At 40.0% G+C, this 19,008-nt stretch overlaps 1 pseudogene across 1 annotated transcript in view; it reads right to left on the bottom strand.

Annotated features, from left to right (window-relative positions):
* LOC144286930 (intermembrane lipid transfer protein VPS13D-like) overlaps positions 1-19,008 on the bottom strand; it is a 157,192-nt pseudogene that overhangs the window by 110,916 nt on the left and 27,268 nt on the right. The window contains exons 18-24 of the transcript XR_013354875.1: positions 18,358-18,490; positions 13,764-15,974; positions 12,264-12,415; positions 8,097-9,128; positions 4,745-4,835; positions 3,082-3,208; positions 771-951 (exon numbers count right to left, since the gene is read on the bottom strand). The product of XR_013354875.1 is annotated as an intermembrane lipid transfer protein VPS13D-like (transcript). The remainder of the gene's footprint in view (positions 1-770; positions 952-3,081; positions 3,209-4,744; positions 4,836-8,096; positions 9,129-12,263; positions 12,416-13,763; positions 15,975-18,357; positions 18,491-19,008) is intronic.

Genomic DNA, 19,008 nt, shown 5'->3' with positions numbered 1-19,008 from the left:
GAAGCCAGGTCTCCAGCAGTTGCTGAAAAAGCCAGTGCCATGAGACAATGAATGTGGGACAGGAAATGAGGGCTGCCGTGTCCAGCCTGGTCCCAAGTCTGAGAAGCTGTACAGTGCCAAGGGGCACTTACGTCCCTATTAGCAAGTAATTTATTTACAAATGAAATAAAAATACAAGTCTTTCACTTCTGTGTCATTTTTTTTTAAAGAGCTACTGAGTCGTTAGGACACATGTACTGCCCAAGTTGTTTAGACTGAACTATTTTTTAAATGGAAAGACCTTGAGGTGTGTCTTTTGGCTAAGGACGTGCCATGGAAATATTTCCAAAACACTAAGAGACCCACGAATGAAGAAGTTAGGAACTGTGAATCTATTTGGAAAAAACTCTCTTTATATAATCGGTATGTTCTTTGGAAACATTTTTGAAAAAAAAAAAAAAAAAAAGGAAACATTTTTGAAGAGAAGTATCTCCACTAAAATACCAAAAGGGACCAAAAGTGTTAGCCACCAACTTCATCTATCTTCTTTAGAGGAAGCTAAAGCTAAACCTTAAAGGCCATTAAAACACGACACAATGAAGAAGGGATGTAAGCTCTCCAATTACGGTAGGACTCCTGCAGGTAGTTGGCTACATGGACCACACTAGCAAGCAGGTAAATACCTAAAGACCTTTCCCTTTTGCAGTGAAATTTTCCAGACTTTTCTCTAGAGGCTTAAAAGTTCTATGGATAAAATCAGAAAAGCAACCCAGGGTAATGAGCCTTCCTACCGTCTGCCCCTCGATAGCAGCTCGCTGGCGCCCTAAGACATCTTGCAGCTGAGTGAAATGCTGAATGAAGGCCACCACCTCTGCCTGAAAGCGCTGTGTGTGGACATACTGCACGGACGCCATCTGGAGGCTCACTCGGACATCGTGTTCTCTCCGGAGCAGAGGGTCAGGCCGGCCGTATCTGGGAATAAGCGCAGAAGTGTGATTTGGGAGCCAGATACCAGTCAGCATTGGAAGAAAACGGGCTCATTTAGGGGTTTCCCTAGAAAACAGCTTTAGCTTTTGAAATGCAAATCCACACTCAGGTTGGACAAAGTGAACTCCAATACTTAACTCCTTCTCTAAGCTGTGGCAACCATGTTAAATAAAGTCTGGTGTGATGGCTATGGCTATGAACAGACGGGCAGTCCTGGTGCTAGATTCCCCCCCCCTCTTTTTTTTAAGATTTTATTTATTTGAGAGAGAGTGAGAGAGAGCATGAATGAAGGGGATATGGACAGAGAGGGAGAAGCAGCAGACTCCCGGCTGAGCAGGGAGCCTGGGGCTCAATCTCAGGACCCTGAGATCATGAACTAAAGCCCAAGACAGATGCTTAATCAAGTGAGCCACCCAGGCGCCCCTAGACTCCCTCTCGATTCCAGAACTCACACAGAAGCCACCTGTGGCTCATGCCTCTTTCCCCGCCTTTACGGAAAAGTGAAGAATCACTCAAAGACTGTAACAACATGGGACTCAAAAGAGGACAAAAATAAGTCCATGAACCAATGGGTAAAGAACATTAGGCAATAGAATCAATGTTTCTAGGGAAAACTGTCTCCTGGAGGTAGAAAGAAGTCTTCTTTTTACTTCAGGGCAATGTAGGCCAAAGAGGTTTAGCATCTACATTCCAAGTAAAAATTAGAAAACTTTTATGATGGGTTTTCATTTTAAAGGACATGGTATCATAATAGTAAATTATATGGGACACAGTCACAGGGGAAAGAAACTCAGAGTTGCTTAAGCACCTATTGTGTGCCAGGTAGATAGTTAGGACTTTTATATTAATTATCTCATTTGGGATCCCTGGGTGGCGCAGCGGTTTAGCGCCTGCCTTTGGCCCAGGGCACAATCCTGGAGACCCGGGATCGAATCCCACGTCGGGCTCCCGGTACATGGAGCCTGCTTCTCCCTCTGCCTGTGTCTCTGCCTCTCTCTCTCTCTCTCTGTGACTATCAAAAATAAATAAAAATTTTAAAAATTTTAAAAAAATAATAATTATCTCATTTATCAGGGCACCTGAGTGGCTCAGTTAAGTAGCTATTGTTGGCTCAGGTCATGATCCCAGGTTCCTAGGATGAAGCCCCACTCGGGCTCCCTGCTGGATGGGCAGCCTGCTTCTCCTTCTCCAATGCTTGTGCTCTCCTGCTCTCTCTCCCTCTCAAATAAATAAAAATCTTTAAAAAATTATCTCATTTGGGCAGCCCTGATGGTCCAGCGGTTTGGCACCTCCTTCAGCACAGGGTGTGATCCTGGAGACCCAGGATTGAGTCCCACGTCCAGCTCCCTGCATGGAGCCTGCTTCTCCCCCTGCCTGTGTCTCTGCCTCTCTCTGTGTGTCTGTCATGAATAAATAAATAAAAATCTTTTTAAAAAAATTATCTCATTTATCATAAAATTACACCACTGTGGTAGATAGTAATATAAACACATCAATCTACATTCTCAGTAGATTATGATATACTCCCCCTAAAAATGAAAGAAAAAGTTCTCAGATATCTTTGGGGACAGTTTTTCTCAGCTCTAGTTAAACATGAGAATCACTTTAGCAAATCTTTAAAAAAAAAAGAAGAAAGACTGAGCACTTCCTTAGAGCAGAAAATCTGGGGGCAGAGCTGGATATCTATATTTTCTAACAGCTGCCTAAGATGTTGAAAACCCACTTTTAGCCTTCTGAAGAAACCATTCTTTAAAAACTAAAAGGCCTAAAAATGCCTTCTAAATTCTAAAACTGAAAAGATTCAATATAGATTGTCTTTATATAGAAAAAAATGCATAATATGACATCCATATCATCAACAACTTTTTCAGGCTGAAGTCATTCCAGAACATTGAGAACTAAATGAAAACTGATCTAAATTCGTACCCTCAATATTTATTATTCATTATATTTTATTTATTTATTCATGAGAATAAAGGCAGATGCTCAACCACTGAGCCACCCAGGTACCCCAAAGGTAAAAATCTTTTTAAACTTTTATTGTTTAGCCAACAAGAATTTGAAACAGCAAACAAATATGACAAAATGTCAAATGAGAAAAATTGGTATTTTTACTTAAAAGTCTGGAAGATGAGTGCTTCTTCCCCACTTGTAGTGAACCGCTCTCTGTAGAATTCTCCATGGGCTGTAAGGTCACTCAAGGACAGGCTCCCAATGCTTCCCTGTAAGGCCAGGTCTCCATCTAGAGTTGTTAAAATTAGAACACATCCTTATGTATCTTTTTTCATACTACACCTTAAATATGTCTGGCACAAGAACTGATACACACGTCTCAGACTTTTCACTATTTATCCAAATTAAATGTCAAAAGCAAATTTTCATTTTCCAATACATCCATCAAAAACATTTTCCACATTATTTCAAATGGTCTCAACGCAGAAGTCCAAAGGGAGTTGAAACAAACGGCTTATCATACTTTAACCTTTATAAAGGGGAAGAAATTAAACTGAATGTATACACAAAGGATAAAACATTTCTAAATACAGACAAAATGAGATCCTTTCTGAGATTAAGACCACTAATTAGAATTAGTGAAATAGCAAAAGGTCTATTAATTGTACTATGAATAAAAGAATCAGGGAGGAAGTGTCAGAGATATGTCAGGTATTCAGGCAACATTAAGTGGGTGTTAGTGTGATTTAATAAAAAGTGCAATTAATGAGACAGACACTGGAGACAGATCTAAAACTACTCTGGTATTTATTACAAGAATGAAACCCCTTGAAGGTGGAAAAGAACAAAGAAGGATGTTAAGACATGCGCACCTAGGATGTGAACTTATGATGAATCATTCTTTACATGGTGTGGATATTAAAAAGTGATACTGTGAACTGCTGCTTCCATAAAACAAGTTCTATCATCATAATTAGCTCTACAAAGCAATGACTTAGGTGTTTATATTTGCCATGCTAGTTCAGCTCTCAATGAACTTAAGATGTTATATATATGACCCTTATATCTCTAACTAACTTATCCCAATTTTAAAGGCCTATCTCTTCTGAGCTTTTATAAATTAATTTAATCTACACCAGGCATGAAATCTCAATTCCGGGTCATTCCCTTCTCAAAAGACATTCTTGTTTATACCACAAAGTCAACATTTGAGCTCTGTGATCTTCCATATTTCACTATCTGTTCCTTAAGGAAGGAACAGTGTTTTATTCACACTTTATAAACCTCTACTATTTAGAACTTGATGTGTCTGATCACTTGTGTTTAACAATTTCAACCTGCAGAGTCCTATTAGAATGCCAGCTGTGCCACGTCCTCCTACCTAAAATCACACCGCCTACTGGCGGCTCTATTTATGGCAATAGATTAAATATATACCCTGGTTTCCCAGGTGTAATTATTAATTATGTCCCCTTTCACTCTCAAAATGTCACAATTTGGACAAAAAATTATATATAGTCACCCTAGACAGAGTGTGTTAAAAACACAAGATAGATGCCACCGCCCCATCCCAACCAAACGAACCACATTTTGGGGATGGGGCAGGAAGTGGGCAAACACTTCTATTTTTAACAAGCTGTCCACATGATTCTTATCCATAAGGCAGTATCTGGGAACCACTATCAGCAATCATAGCTAGACCAAGAACTTTTTGGTCTAAGCCACTGATCCCCCACCTTACTTTGCACGTGAGGACAATTAGATTTGTCGAGCAGGAGGCTCAAGTTTTTACCAGATTTTGCAAGTTTGATTTCTCTCCACTTACCAATCATTTCCAGGTGTGCCACTAATTTGGACACACTCGCTTTAGCAAGCTCACTGGTGGTCTTATTCAGCACAAGAGAGAGTGAATGAACCTAAGAACATGGGAAATAAAGCAAGACAGATCTTATTGGGAGAGAAAAGATACATGTCAGGCAAACAGAAACAAATTGAGGAAGATACAGAAAGGCTCAGCGAATTTGAAGTAAACACTTTTGTGGATGCCAATTTCATTTTTGCTTTCTTTTTCAGTCACATATAATCCGAAGAGAAAGCTGATGAGAAAGAGGCTCAACTGAACAGCCTAAAACCATGGGCCTCTGGTGTCGTCTCTGTGCTCACCTCATCTACACTTCGTTAGTGAAACATGTTATATTATAAAACAATTTTTCTCACTTTTGCATGTTTTTAATATTGCATTATTCTGTAATTACTCATAGAGATTCTTTACATCTTACCTTAAGAAATCCATCCAAGCAAAATGATAAATAGGACTTAGAATTCTGTTTACTGACTAGACAAATATTTAATAGAAGTCTCTGGTGATCAACTGGGACTTCACCTAGGAACTACCATCAAAGATTTTCTTTTCAAGGGATACACAGAAATAGGAACACCAAAATTCTGTCTTAGGAACCACAATCCTTGTAACAAATCCTGTATTGTAACATTGTCATTTCAAATATCAAAGGACTTCTATATATAGGACGTGTTGAGACAGGTACCTTAGCGTCATCAGTGGGGATAAGAGAGCAGTTGGAGAGAAGGAAGGTGAAAGTCGAAAAGATGGGACCTCAATTCACATTCACTGCTTCCAAGTACCAGACTCACCCCTGTATTTTCAGTGCCTGCCACTAAGCAGGTGCTCAGTAAAAGTTTGATGAATCCACAATAAGGAGGAAAAAAGACGGAAGAAGGCAGAAAGAAAAGAAGAAGAAGAAAAGAAGAGGGAAGAACATTTGTAGAGGAAGGCAGAGAAAAAAGGAGGGGATTGTTGTGGGTGCAGTGGCCTTGGAGACTGCAGAAAGCTTCCTAACAGACACACAAGTCTCAAGGAAACGAGATTATCATGAAAGAGGGAAACAGAAAGCTTCTAGTCACTTACGTAATCACCCAAATAACAAATACAGTGAGGCTAAAAACGCTTTGATTAGAGGAATCCAGCTGTCACAACCACACCCTGTTCTTAACGTGAATCCTAACATCACTAAAAGTGGGACAGATGTTGCATTCCCCGGGCGTGACTCAACAAGAAGCACCCAGCGCGACCTACGAGGTGTTCTTAACACAAAGGTGAACCTGAATCTGAGGAAGCCTCTAGAGCTAACTTCCATTTCTAAAATTAGAAGATCAAAGAAGTCAAATGGCACCAAAAGGAAACCAAAAGAAAAATCCAGAATGTGGGACACTCTGCAGGATACTAACCCTGTGTCCACAAGGTTTCCACAAGCCAATGGCATGGGGGGAATGAAGACTGGTTTTCTTTAATTAACAGAGATTTAGGAGATATGACAGCTAATGACAGCTAACATAACATGTGAACCTTACTTGAACTCCCAACCAAAGGAGTCACATGGTATTTTATTTAATTCTCCCCCTTTTGTAGACGGAGAAACTACAGTTCAGAAAAGTAAAGTATTCCAATGAATTGCAGAGATCACAGAGAAGACATGAAGTTTCTTAACCATTCATTTCTCTCTATATAATCCACTAGTAAAAGGGCTACTCTGAGATAATCAGAAAGATCTGATTATGGATTGAGTAGTGTTACAGAATACCAAGAAATTCTCATTAATTTAGTTAGATGTGGGTATGTAAGAACATGTTCACATTTTTTAGAAATGAATACTGAAGCATCAAGAGGTAAAATCATGTATCTGGAATTCTGCTTTCTTCAGCAAAAAGAAAAAAGGAATAAAGTAAATGTGATGAATCTTAAAGGAACAGAGTAAATGGAAGTTCATTAAACTATTTGTGTTATGTTTGAAATTTTTCACAATAAAAATGTTTTCAAAAATTCTTATTCTAAAATAGCCCATTGCTGAAGGGCATTATCTGGTGGTGTTCTTGTGTGAAGCCAGCTATGTCTATCTGTGCAAAGGCCTCTGGAGCTCTTCCACACCCAACACCAAAGGGTTCCTGAGGCCATTCATGACTGGTACCCCAGGATGAAAGTCACGGCTACATAAAAAATGAGGTCCAAAACAATGACTGAAGCCTCTCCAGTTGCCATTCATCTGGCTAAACAAGGTTCCAGAGGTCTCAGAGTGCCGCAGAGGCACTCATCCACAAACAGAGATGGGAGAGATGACACTGATGCATGCCTAACTCTGCCCCGAAAGCTCTTCCATTTCTAGAGGAATGCAGCCTCTTGCCAGCTAAGGAAAGAAGACAGCAACTGGATTAAACATGACTCTCCTCCCTGACTGTTCCCCAGCAGCAAGTGCAAGTCCGCATTTGCTAAGACAAGTAGATAAAAAACTTCGCTCTCCAGGCACAGATGTCATCAGCCACTGCAGGGAGTCCCGGGCTCTGGAGGGTGCTAGTTCCGATGACATGCCCCCAAACAGTGAGTTGAGCTGCTGCTTACACATCTTACTGTGCTAAGCATACAGAACAGAATATAACCTTAAAATCAAATTCTATCTTTTTTAAGTGTTTTTAAACATTTACAATAAGAGTATCAAGGACAATTGTAAGTCTGGTAATCCACATAATAGCAAAACTATAAAAGCTATCAATCGCTGAATGCTCACTTCCTGCCAAGCACTGCGCAAAAGGCTCCCCTCGTATAATTATCTTACCTAATCTTTGCAACATTCCAATGATGGAGGCACCACTCAACACCTCCATTTCATCGATGAGAAAATTGAGAGAGAAAGAAGTTAAAAATTGTGCCCAAGGCCACACAGCTACAGGTTACAGCAAAAGTGCCAGGATTCAAACCCAGGCAGTCTGACCTGAGACTTCATTCTCAATGGCTGTCCTGTTGCCTCAGTGAAAGCCAACAATGTTCTAAGTGAGCAGGGAGAGGATCAAAGCCACATTCTAGAATAGCTACTACATCCCAGATACTCAGCTAGGTACTTTACATACATTACCCCCATTTAGTTATCTTAATTAACTGGATGACAGAAGACCAGCAAACTGAGGCTTCAAGAAAATAAGGCATTCCACCAAACTGCAGGACCAAAAGGAAACGTGGACGGTTACCTAAACCATTTATTTTTCTTGCCTCCAGATGGGATTTATGCTAAAACCTTACCTAAAATATTAACAGACATCCAGAAGACTATATATAGCTCCCCTGTCAGTAAGATCTATTTCTTAGGGTGAATGAACAAGGGAAATGATACCTTGAGATCCAGCTTAGTGTTAACTGGATCCTGAAGTTCAGACTCTGAGAGAGCATTTGATTCTGACTTCACATTTTGTAGAATGTCCTCAGGCAGCACCTTCATTGCATGGTTGTCGGCAGTGGAACCAATTCCAAAAAAATCTAGTATCACGACCCAGGTTTGTAGTGTGATCAGCACATCCAGGCAGTTAAAATCAACATCAATGTTCCGGTTAACTCGATTATAACTGGAAGTGAATTCTGGATGTTTCTTATCCACCAAGAATATATTGATATGTACCAAGGAATCATCAAATTTACTCTTTCCAGCAAGTATCTTGGGCTCATCTACTGTTGGTGAAGGAGGTGGGGTCAAGGGACAGTCCTTGTCTTGGACTTCCTTTTGCTTCTTCCGGGATGCTGAGGTGGGTCTTTGATACAGCTGGAAGACATTAGGAGCCTCTTCCATGTGGGAAGGGAGAGACCGAGGCATGTCAGGATACTCCACATTGGATACTGAAGGACAAGACTGAGAAAGATATTCTTTTTGCGCTAAACTAGATGGCTTAGGGGCTCCCCGAGACACCATCAGGTTTTTATATTTAGAATCTGGATTTTTCTCCAGTAAGTCTTCCATCAGCAGAGAGCGCAGGGCAATCTGAATAGATAAAGTCTGAGGATGGTCTTTACTGAATTCCACCTCAAAATCCTGAAACTTTAAGCTCACAAGACCCTGGGCCCCCAAAGTCAGATCTCCACTTAGCTGGACTTGAAGCTCTGATATACAAAAGTTGGCTTGAATCTGGGTAAAAGATCTGACTTCCTTCAGAGACAAGGACTTTTGAGAAGAGTTAGAAAGGCTGGAGTGGCTGAACAATCCATTCTCCTTCCTTTCAATAGAAGGTTCTCCACAGGTACTGAGGGAAGGCAGAGGAGAATTAGGGCAAGGTGAGGAGGCTGCACTGGCCGAAAACTTATTCAGATCTTCACTATACACAAGATTGTCCAGCGTTTGTAAAACCTGCTCATACATGTGCTTTGCTAACACCACCTGCAGTCAAAGAGAGAAATTCAGTTATCCCACTACCAATTATTAATTGCACTCAAATGCACCTGCCCACAAATTTCCAAAGTTGATGTTTACGGGTTTCCCCAAGATGTTACAAATTAGTTGACTGCAGGACTATCCCTTCTGTTCCTTTTCTGTCCTTAACTTGTCATGACCCATGTCTACTGATAAGGCCCTCCTCCTGCCTCCCCCAGCACCTCACAAAATAATCTTAACACAATCAATGTTCAATAAGTACTGTTGACTGTAGGCCTGAATCTGTAAAATCACTCTTTCTAACCCACAAAAACAACTGCAAAAATTGACAAGGACACTGCCAAAAGTCTAATGTGGTGATACCACAGAACAGAAAAATAAGACTCGCGGTTCTAAAACTCGCTAATCACCACCAATTAGCCTAACAACCTTTGTTTAGTTCAGCTAAACAAAGTGCTTTGTGGGCAGCCCCGGTGGCTCAGCGGTTTAGTGCTGCCTTCAGCCTGGGGTGGGATCCTGGAGACCCGGGATCGAGTCCCATGTCAGACTCCCTGTGTGGAGCCTGCTTCTTCCTCTGCCTGTGTCTCTGCCTCTCTCTGTGTGTGTCTCTCAAGGAATAAATAAATAAAATCTTTAAAAAAAAAAAAAAAAAGTGCTTCGTAATCATAATAAAAAGCCATGATCACTTATGTTTCCTCTCCCCTTATATTTTGTTTTTTTTTATAGTTTGTTTTTGATTGTAACTTAGTAAAAAAACATTTTCACACAAGTTTTTTTATATACTTATAGGCAATTTTTTAACAGAGAAATTCCAAACAAACATAGAAACGGCAGAATTGGAAAGTGCCTGTTCTAAGCCCCTACTGAACTAACGTGTACCATCAGAGGCCACCCATGGAATAAGCCCTTCTATGAAGGACTGGAGGGGAATGTTACAGTGGACGGATCCAGATCTCCAGACCTGCACAAAATCATCAATCTCAGCATCACTAACCCAGAGACAACCAAGCATTACATGCCTCTTGACATAATGCAATAGGAGGAACCAACCCCACTGCTGAAGTGTTCTAGCCAAGAAAAAAAGGAACCTGAATCCAGTTAAACCTGTAGAGTTAATGTACAGCATTATAGGAAATGTGGGAGAACAAATTGAGTGACGCCATAAACGAACAGCCAGAGCCAGACTGTGGGACAACCTACAGGACAACTCACCTACTTGTCACAATGCAGTAATAGTGTGGGGAAGAAAACGAGAGGGAAGCTAAACCAAGACCCACACAACATATCACACAAACACAATGTACAGGTCTCATTTGGATCCTGAATGAAACAAAGCAAAAGTGAAAAGACCTTTTTCTTTCAAGTAATCAAAAATGTCTCTGAAATCTGAAAATGGATTAAAATTTGTTATGTTAACCAAGGAATCCTCATTTGGACATAATAATACCATTTTAGTTATGTAAGAAAATGCACGTTGACTACAGAGATACATTCTAAATATATAGCAGTAAAAATGGTATGACTGGGATTTGCCTTAAAAATAGTTCACCAAAAGGAGTGCTTGGGTGGCTCACTCAGCTGAGCGTCTGACTCTTGATTTCAGTTCAGGTCATGATCTCAGGGTCATAAGATTAAGCCCCAAATCAGACTCTGCACTGGGCGTGGAGCCTGCTTGAGATTTTCTTTCTCCGTCTTCCCCTCCCTACCCTATCCCCACCTAAAAAATAAAAAAGAGAGAGAGAGAGAAATGAGACAAATGTGGCAAAATATTGATAACTGCTGCATCTAAATGATGGGTACGTGAGGTTCATTAAACTATTCGACTGTATGCTTTAAATTTTTCATAATAAAGTGTTTTTAAATTATTAAAAATATGAATTATTAAATAATAACTTAGACTGATTTACAATCATTTTTAGAAGATTTTCATCAAAAATCACAGTAAATGAATGGTAACCATAAGAACATTAAGTCAACATAATCCAACAGAATTCATGTTATAGGGCAGCCCAGGTGTCAATGGTTTAACACCACTTTCTGCCCAGGGCATGATCTTGGAGTCCCAGGATCGAGTCCCACATCAGACTCCCTGCATGGAGCCTGCTTCTCCCTCTGCTCTGTCTCTCTCTCTCTCTCTCTCTCTCTCTCTGTCTCTCATGAATAGATAAAATCTTAAAAAAAAAAAAAAAAAAAAAAGAATTCATGTTAAAAAATAGATTTCAGATGAAAATGTCAGTCTAGTAGCCACTACTGGTTATGCAAAAGTTTGGCCAAGATAGGAAAGCTTTGGGGAAAGTTCCCTCACCCAGGGACTCATATCCAGGAACTACTGATGTCAAAAGGTACACATGTTCTGTGAACAGCACTCCTGAGTTACTCTAGAACAGCTGCCAGATACAGACTAATGACCAAGTACTGCCCAAGGCTAGGGTCCACTGTCCTAAGATCCTGCCTGTCCCTGCTGTTTTATAACAATACGCTCTTTGCTCTCATCCCTGTGAAAGCAGGAAAACTGACACTTCTGAAGGAAAAGGGATGACAGTTGTATACACATATACTCATCACACACACAGGCGTACTCACCATATACAAGCGCATGTGCAGACACACACACACACACACACACACACACACACAGAAATCCCTATCCTGGCCCATTTCATTTCAAAGAGGGCACAACTAATTCTCCCTTGAGAGGATCTGTCAACAGCTCAAATAATCAGATTGTTTCATAGGCTGAGCCAAGTATGTCAAAAGAGTGACAAGAACTATATCCTCCTGGGAAGACAGGCTCTGATTTTTTTAAGCAGTAACTCTGTTTTTCAAAGGCAATGAAATAAAAGATCTGCCTCCTCCTTCTATAGAACTCACTGTTCCTCCACATGAAGGTGGCCAACAAGACTGACTCCACAGCGATGAAAGCACACAATGAAAAGGCGCCACTTTCACGGAACAAGTTATTGACAGTAACAGGCAGTCACAACATCTCTTTGAATCTACATATTCTCCTTCTAACATTTTATATATACAACTATATAACAAGATATGGACACATCAATGTGGTATAAATATAAATATAGGAATTAAAAAAAAATACATAGGAATTCAAGTGCCCAGACATGAAAACCAACAGGTGTTTACCTGAACTGGGTTGACAAATTTCCCCTCGATCTTCATGATGCTAGAAGTTCCCAGGTCATCTGGACTAAGGGAGAAAGTCAATTCAGATTCTCTCTCTATAGGGATCTTCTCCAGTTTAAATTGAATGGTGGTGTTGTTCAGGATATGAAAAGCTGGCATGACACAGAGAAAAAGGACAGATTGGAAATACTAATACTTATTGCACTGTGCTGATGAAGTACAGGGTGTATAAAATAGAGTCTGTGAGTTACCATTAGAGCAAGACAGCCTTGTCTATGATGGAGTGCAAACTCATAGCAAGACCAAGACCAAAACTCATAACAAACAGAGGTACAACATAAATTCATACACAAAAAAGAAACAATATGCTCTATTTCATGGCTTCAAAGTACAATGCGATGAACATTAATCCAGACCAGGTCTCTAAACTTCCCTTAGCCTCCCATGCCAGCATTTTCCAAAGCAAACTGCTCATCCCTACCCAGCTTTCAAGTACAGATTGATCCCTCCTACCAGGCCTACATCAAAATCAAGAACAGTACCAGGTTCTAAGTGAACACCTTTATCCCAAGCAGAGAAAGCAATCTTTAGGTAGGATGTAAGTGAAAGGTGAATTAACACCTGAGAACCACAAATGAAGAAATTCTCAAAGACATGAATTTCTTTCTTCACCAGTAAGTAAAGCCAGGCTTTAGGGCTCACCTGATGTTCATGGATGCCAAGACTAATAGATTGAACTGTTTGGTTTTTAGCAGATCAGATCAAGAACACAAATATAGGCATCTTATACCCAGACCCTGAACCAATCCATTACAGAAGATGGTAGAAAACTGTTAGGAAAATATAACATCCACAGACTAAATTTTGTATTCCACTTTTGTCAATCCCTCCAGCTATCTTGGACTATAATATCTAACTAGCAAAGATCTACAGCTTAGAACTGTAAAAAATCAGATGTATTTGACTAAAGTAAATAATACTCTGACAGACTCCACCGTCTGAAGCATTCCTATAAATGGGCACTCATCCAGTGTTAAAGGGGACAACCTTAAAAAAAAGAAAAAATTCTTATTTTGCCAAATATGGTATCCAATGGGAAAAACTGAAAACATACCAACCTGGTATGAAGCATTCTATTAAAATTCTATTTTGAAAAAATAAATAAAATAAAATAAAATAAAATAAAATAAAATAAAATAAAATAAAATAAAATAAAATATAAAATAAAATAAAATAAAATAAAATAAATAAAATAAAATAAAATAAAATAATAAAATAAAATAAATAAAATAAAATAAATAAAATAAAATAAAATAAAATTCTATTTTGATTTCTTAAATACTCACTGGGGACAATTCTAAAAGAAAAGGTTTTTGTTGTTGTTTTGTTTGGTTGGTTGGGGTTTTTTTGGTTTTTGTTGTTGTTTTAAGCAAAGTACCACCACATGCACTGGGCTTGGAATCTTTAGACAAAATGAGACAAAAGATTTGCGCTCCTCACCTTGACCTCTGTGCAAAGATTCAAAGAAATCATGTCGGGTAAATTGAGCTTCCTCCTGACTACTGGCACTGACAGACCCAGAAGAACAAAACGCCCGGCTTACTTCGGATCCAGGACCCTCTCTGCCTGCCAACTGGGTACAATTCAAAGAATATAACTTAATGTCTTTAATTTCTACTCGCAGACGGTCACTTCTGGATTCATCATCTCCTGACACAAAATTCTGGATGAATATTTGTCCCAAGTGTCCCACCAACAACTCAGGACTCCCAGGCTTCCGAGGGATAGAAACAACAGGGGATTCAATGTTTATGTTCAAGATTAGCTTTACGGTGTCAGAATGAGACCCAGCGAGGCCAAACCCATACATTTCATTTTCTTCTAAGATAAAGGATTCCCGGGCCTTCCTTGGAGTTTCAAAGAGTGATACCATCTCACTGTACTCCGCCGTCTTGGTAGCTAGTACTGTAGTGACTTTGGTAGCTGCGCTTTTCAACATACTTCGAAAATTTTCTTCCAGCTCATCCATGGACAGGGTCAACTCCTTCAAAAATTTAGCAGAGTGGTTATAATGCAAGGAAGCCATCTTCAGGTTGAGAAAACACTCCTGCTTAGATTTCTCAACAAATGTGAAACTCAAAGCTTCGCTGAGGGCTGCATCTTCCAGTCTAACAAAGACAGATTCAAAGTACCCAATATCACTAACGATATTTTCATAGCCTATGGAATTCCCAATGCTGACAACATACTGGTTCTTAACATTATCTTGTGTCAAATCCATAAGCTGCAAACAGCCCAGAGAACCATTCATGTCAAATGTGCTACCCATTGAGACATTAACTTTCGTGCCACCAATACTTGCAGTTGCAATTTTTCTGCCGTATTTCTCGCCATTTGCCATTCCCACCATCCGAAGTAGTAGTAAATTAAGCCTGTGGATTTCCACTGCAACCTCAGTGTTCTGTTCATATGTAGACTGGTAAGCTCCTTCTTCCCTAAAGCTTCTTTCAAAATCAGTCATTAAAGGCTGAGGACTCAAATCATCTTTTTCCTTAGGAAAAGATTTTTGAAGAAAACCAATCAGTTCCACAATTGTCTCCGGGTTTAGGATAATATCAAGATTATTCACCTGTAATGAAATCACCTGAAGAGTGCTGTCCAAATTCATCGACGGGCACTCTGAACTCACAAACTGATATTCCAGTTTAATGAGGGACTCCTGTTCTTTGGTGAGAATTTTGTCAAGCGAAACACCAGTAGCTGATGGGTCATTTAGTGTGGCAGCATTAGTGGGGTGGGCTGCATTGGATCCAGAGACAGGAGACTGGGCCCTGCTATCCCGGAGGCTTCCAGTTGGAATATCAAAGCTCAAGTTCTTATGTGAAGCCATCAAAAGGTCAAAATCAGCACCGTACGTCTGCATTGTGTCCACCAGGAGCAAGCCATGAACGGTCAGGGAGACCTCAACGTCGTAAGGCCTCTTCACAAAGTGAGCATTGGTCCCAAACACTTTGAGCACGGAAATGTACCGGCCATTGCTCTCCACTCCAAGCTGCATGCAGTTCACCTTAAATTCAGCCAGGAGGAGCTGCGACTCTACCAGAACCTCACGGGTGTGCTGCTCCAAGATCACAAAGCTCTGGGTTAAATTCATTACTGAGTCTTGCAAACTTCCCCGTTGCCCTCCTTGGGGAAAAATCTTCTCTTTAAACTGAGTGTCTGAAGTCTTCATTTCTGGGGTAGTCAGGAGAGCAAAGCAATTCTTTAGAGCAGATATTTTATCTTCATTGATGTGGATTTTCAAGTCTGGTAAATTGCCTGAGAGCACAGCTCCAGGGTACTTGGGATCTGATGTATAAATCAATCGACGTTCTAATTGCAGGTGAACATTGAATTTCTCAACCACGTGGGTTGGTCCCACATCAATATCCTGGACATGCTTCCAATTGTCCTTCACTCGTCCAACCATGATCTGGAGGTCCATAAATGACAGGGAGTACCTCTCATACATCTTCGTGCTCATTAAATGGGCCTGAAGCTGCTCTTCACTGAATTCAACTCCAGCAAAAGGAGGTGTTTTCCCTCCGTTACCACTGCTTTTCTCAGGAGGTGGGGTGTTAGGAGGTGTGGCAAGAGGCGTCTTATATTCATCATCACTAAACTGGTTTTCTTCAGATGCTATCCCATCTCCACTTTTCCTCTTGGAGTCATCTGCAGATAAAAAGGAAGATTAAAAGTATTATGTCTGTTCCTTCCTTACTCTTCCCTTTATTGTAATAATTAAGGAAAAAGAGAATCAACCCATTCCAATTTAAAAAAATGGATGAAAACTCTATGCATAAAATTCTGATTTTACCATTTACTGGCTTTAAACTTATCTATTAATTTTGAAAGCAAAACACAAAACAGAAAAAATAGAACCCTGCTGACATAGGAACAGAGGTCAGGGAGCAGAAAAAATGACCCACTGCCCCACCACTGCCACAAGCTGCTCTCACCAGTCATTCTTACATCACTCTCCACAGTCATCTGTCTGTTTATCTTTTCCTGTATTTGTCTAGGTGTTCATTTTGCTCCCTCCACTAGAATGTTCCAGAAGAACTCAGGCCTCATGTATCTTACTCAACAATACTCCAGGTGCCAGATCAGTGCTTGCAGCAGTAACTGCTCAGCATCCCATCCCATTCCAGCCTGAATTCACAACTCAACCCTTCTCTTCTACAGACTTCTACAGTCCAGTCTTTTACCGCTCAGTGCTAAGTCAACTACAAAATCACACCACTGGTTTCTGCCACCCACGTCTGTTCCATGTTTATGGTTTACAAGTTCAAGTAGGTGCTTTCCGTGGTCTTAAGATCCTTCCCTTCAGATCTAATTCCCTTTAACATTCCCCGTAGCACCAAACTTTGCCACTCGTGTTTGAATCCTCTATCTCTTCTCTTTTGGGTCTTCTCTCTAGGTTGAGATTATTTGATAAGCTTCCTCAACCTTTTACCCCATGAATCCCCTTTCTTCCTGCCCATCTCAAGGTAAACAATAAATACTTTTTGGACCTAGTCACAGTAATGAAATAACCTTCCAGGAGTCTCTTTTTAGAATATCCCTAATATTCCTAAATAGAGTAAATCTCTATTTTTGAAATGAAGTTCAGAGAAATATTTTTAAAATACAAAATGTTGCTTGAGAAATACAAATAAAAACCACAATGAGGGCAGCTCTGGTGGCGCAGCAGTTTAGCGCCGCCTGCGGCCCGGGGTGTGATCTTGGAGACCCAGGATCGAGTCCCACATCGGGCTCCCTGCGTGGAGCCTGCTTCTCCCTCTGCCTGTGTCGCTGCCTCTGTGTGTGTGTGTGTGTGTGTGTCTCTATGAACAATAAATAAATAAAATCTTTAAAAAAAAAAAAAAACACACAATGAAATACTTCATATTCATTAAAAAAAAAATGGCTATAATCCAAAAGACAGATAACAACAAGTCTTGGCAAGGATGTAGAAATTGAAACCCCCATACGCTGCTGGTAAAACAGTAAAATGGTACCACCCTTTTGCAAAACAATCTGGCAGTTCCTCAAACTGTTAAACATGAAGTCAGCATATGACCCAGCAATTCCACACTGAAATATGACCAAGATTTTGAAAACAGGTATATACAAAAGTCTACACATGAATGCTCATAGCAGCATTATTTGCAGTAGCCAAAAAGCAGAAACAACCCAAATGCTCACCAATTAATGAATGGATAAACAAAAGGTGGTATATTCACACCAAAGAATATCATTCAGCCACAAACAGAAACAAAGTACTACTACAAGCTACAAAATAGATAAATCTCAAAAATATTATGCTAACTGAAAAAAGTCAGGGGATCCCTGGGTGGCTCAGCGGTTTGGCGCCCGTCTTCAGCCCAGCGCCCGATCCTGGAGTCCCGGGATCGAGTCCCGCGTCAGGCTCCCAGCATGGAGCCTGCTTCTCCCTCTGCCTATGTCTCTGCCTCTCTCTCTCACTCTCATAAATAAAAAAACTAAAAAAAAAAAAAAGAAAGAAAAGAAAAAAGTGAGACATAAAGATCCATATATTGCATGACTGCATCCTTATGAAATGTTCAGAATAGTCAAATCCACAGAGATAGAAAGAATAATGGTTGGCAGGGTCTAGAAGAAGAGGTAATGGAGAGTGACAGTTGACAGGTTTGGAATGTCTTCCCAGAATGATGAAAATGTTCTGGGATTAGATAATATAGTAAATTGCACAATTCTGTCAATATCAATAATAACTAAACGGTCCATTTTAAAGCATATCCCAATATAACTATTATCAAAGAAGTAACAAGTGAACTTTGGGGTTAAAATGTCATAAAAAGCCCCCTTTTTTTTTAGAGAGAGAGAAATTGAGAGAGAACCTCAAGCAGCTCCACAATCAGCACGGAGCCCGACATGGGGCTCAATCTCACAACCCTGAGAGATCATGACCTGAGCTGAAATCAAGTCAGATGCTCAAGCTACTGAGCCACTCAGGCACCCCTAAAACTCGTTTACTAGGTTAAGCATAGACAGATCAACCCATGCAGGGTATGTCTTCACATTTATATCATACCTTGGGTATTTGTCAACAGCATTCTCCCTAGATCCACAACAACTAACACAGGATTCTTGAATTTGAAATCATCAGGAAAGATCACCTGAGGGGCAGAAATATCTAGTCGCACTGTCCACCTTTTACTCTCCTCCTGTAGAAATAAAATAAACTATAAACAACAAAACCACAACTGCAAAAACTGAACAGCATTATTAGTTGGGCTCAAGCCTTTCTTGAAAGCCACACTCAGGGTTATGGGATGACTTAAAGATCTACGGTATTACAGAAAAAGTTTAAAACAAAAGTAGATCCAAATCCTTAAGGATTTGAGACATTATCACAGGTAAATGTTTAAAGTGGGAGAAAAAAAATTAGCAAATTACCAGACGGGGGCGGGTGGTCTTTGATTATGGTGATCCATGGCTTAAGAAAGATCATGCTTCTAAATTTATAGGACTTAATATCTCACCGTATTGCAGAAATTATGGAATTCCAATAAACATCCAAATTCAAGTATTTTTACTTACAGACATTACTAACCACAAACTTTCAGGTCAAAATACCTTAGTGGAAAACATAAGCTTTGACATTTGAAATATAAAAAAACACACCAAGCCATGAGTGTGTTCACTGTTCTTCCCTGCAACTAAAATTAGCCTTGAATATATG

Source organism: Canis aureus, chromosome 16 (assembly GCF_053574225.1).
Source record: "Canis aureus isolate CA01 chromosome 16, VMU_Caureus_v.1.0, whole genome shotgun sequence".
NCBI lineage: Eukaryota > Metazoa > Chordata > Mammalia > Carnivora > Canidae > Canis > Canis aureus.
Note: the sequence above shows the minus strand (reverse complement) of the source record. Positions and strands in the feature narration are given on the sequence as shown.